This window comes from Pocillopora verrucosa, unplaced genomic scaffold, assembly GCF_036669915.1.
Source record: "Pocillopora verrucosa isolate sample1 unplaced genomic scaffold, ASM3666991v2 scaffold_27, whole genome shotgun sequence".
Classification (NCBI taxonomy): domain Eukaryota; kingdom Metazoa; phylum Cnidaria; class Anthozoa; order Scleractinia; family Pocilloporidae; genus Pocillopora; species Pocillopora verrucosa.
The window spans coordinates 20,318-22,445 of record NW_027078181.1 but is presented as its reverse complement, the minus strand read 5'-3'; the positions used below and the strand labels follow the sequence as shown (position 1 = coordinate 22,445).

General features: G+C 48.9%; 2 non-coding genes and 1 pseudogene across 2 annotated transcripts; 2 read left to right on the top strand and 1 right to left on the bottom strand.

The window, feature by feature from the left end:
- LOC136278604 (U2 spliceosomal RNA) lies at nt 1-125 on the top strand (annotated as a pseudogene).
- Nucleotides 126-355: 230 nt separating this feature from the next.
- On the top strand, nt 356-519 carry LOC136278587 (U1 spliceosomal RNA). The gene has a single exon (XR_010716422.1). It is a non-coding gene; the product is annotated as a U1 spliceosomal RNA (small nuclear RNA).
- Nucleotides 520-1,500: 981 nt separating this feature from the next.
- Nucleotides 1,501-1,619, bottom strand: LOC136278610 (5S ribosomal RNA). Its single transcript, XR_010716433.1, has one exon. It is a non-coding gene; the product is annotated as a 5S ribosomal RNA (ribosomal RNA).
- Between the last annotated feature and the right edge of the window lie 509 nt (nt 1,620-2,128).

Genomic DNA, 2,128 nt, shown 5'->3' with positions numbered 1-2,128 from the left:
GCTGCTCATTGAGCAGCTCATATATTAAACTGATTTTTGGAACTGGGCTGTGGAAAAGAGGCTTGCCTCGTCCCAGCCACGGGTTGCCTCGGTATAGCACTACCTCCGAGTGCGGCCCACTTCCCTCTGGGGAAGACACATTCAATCCAAAACAAAGTCAACGTATAGCATTCTTTTATGTTTACAGGAGCCCGCCCGCCCTTAGAGGGGGAAGAGGTGAAAGAGGGATGATAATTCAGACAACAGACAATGGCAGGAACGGCCGCTGGCCTACGTTTTCTGAAGTGCGCAAAGCACTACCACAAGGACCTAGGGGTAAGTGGATTTTTTCACCGAGGGCAGACGCTGAAAAAGCATACTTACCTGACGCGGGAGGTACTGTGATCAAGGAGGCAGTCCTCTCAAGGCGAGGCCCTTTCATTGCACTTCGACTGGGTTGACCCTTGCGATTACCCCAAATGTGGGTAACTCGAGCGTATAATTTCTGGTAGTGGGGACCTGCGTTCGCGCTCGTCCCCGCAAAAGTCATCCAAACTATGTCTATATGGCCTCTTACTGACTATCGAGGGTATTTTTGCTTTTGCAGTGGACCGGTAGACTTGCAAAGAAAGCAAAGGACGCACAACTGGCCAAGGTGTTGGCACGTTTGGAGGGGTAGAAGTGCATTGGAGAGACTGGAGGAAGGAAACAAGGTGAGTTTCGGGGCGGTGCGTAACTTTGCTGGCTGTTTTTGTTCAAGGCCTGTCTGCTCTATTGTGTGTAAAGTCCTGTTCGTTTGTATTTGCAGGTTGTGCGTGCCGTGCCGTGCTGTGCTATGCGCGCGAAGGGAAAGGAAATGAAAGGAAACCAAACGGCCGATCGACCGAGCGAGCGAGCATAGAAGGGCATTCGACTTGGACCGTGAGTACACTTTGAACCTTTTGAGCGGTTTTATTGTCACTGGAGCCGCTTTTAGAAATGCTATTGCTATCGTTAGTGTATCCTTTGTGCGAGCAAGCGAGTGAACGAATGAACGAGGGAAGGAAACAAACTAGCAGAGTAGTAAAAGTATCGAACCTTTTTCCCGATTCGTTTGCAGTCTGAATCCAACCATTGTCGACTTTCAGTGCCGTTTTTCGCGCGCCTCCTCTTGGAAGTGTGCGAGTGTTTTGCCACGTCACGATGGCTTAAAACTGCGTCTCAGAAGTGTGCGTTTTTTTCCTATTCATTTTTTCGTTCGTTATTTGGAATGATTTGATATCACAGAAGTAGAATTTGACATCATAAACTGTTCATCTCGCGCGTGCTCACTCGCTCGCGCGCGCTCTGTAAGAAAAGTCGATCGCACTAGAGTTTTCGCCATTAGCTGGCCGATTTTTGACAAAAAGGTGTTTTCCCCCCTCGTTTTTTGCTTTGATTTTGTTCCTCACTCACCTACGGCTCTCTATGTGAAATTGTGGTGTATGGAGAGCTATTTATTGGGATAAAACGTTTAGAGATGTTCGCAAGACAAAAAATTGAAGCCTACAACACGGGGTATTCCCAGGCGGTCACCCATCCAAGTACTAACCCCGCCCGACAGGGCTTAACTTCGGTGATCGGACGAGAACCGGTGCTTTCCCTGTGGTATGGTCGTAGACGAGGAAATGGGGTCGAAATTCTGCTTGTTATCGGCCAGGTTCAGGCTGTAAAGCGGCCACATCCCTGAGTGTAGGCGAATTTGAAATTCTAAAGCCCTAGTTTCGTTACTCTAACCCTAAGAAATCGATACTCTAACCCTAAGAAATTGTTACCCTAACCCTAAGAAATGGTTACCCTAACCCCGAAGTCGTTACCTAACCCTAATGTATTTTCCTCAACCCAGTTAACACATTGAGGAGCATCGATTTGAAGCACTATTCCCTAGGAGGGGAGGGAGGGGTCCCAAGAGACATAACGTGTCCTAAAAACCTATTATACAATGTTTTAGCTCCGTAGGTGCGTGTATCTGGCTTTAAAATCTTACAGTGAGGAGATACCAAACGGGTCAGCCTCTGGGACCGTCTGCGGGACTCGCAAGGGCTTGTGGGGGCGACCTGCTACTATCCACCATAAACCGTGGGAAGGATCCCTCGACCACCCCCCTCACCCAGGGCATGCTTCGGCATCG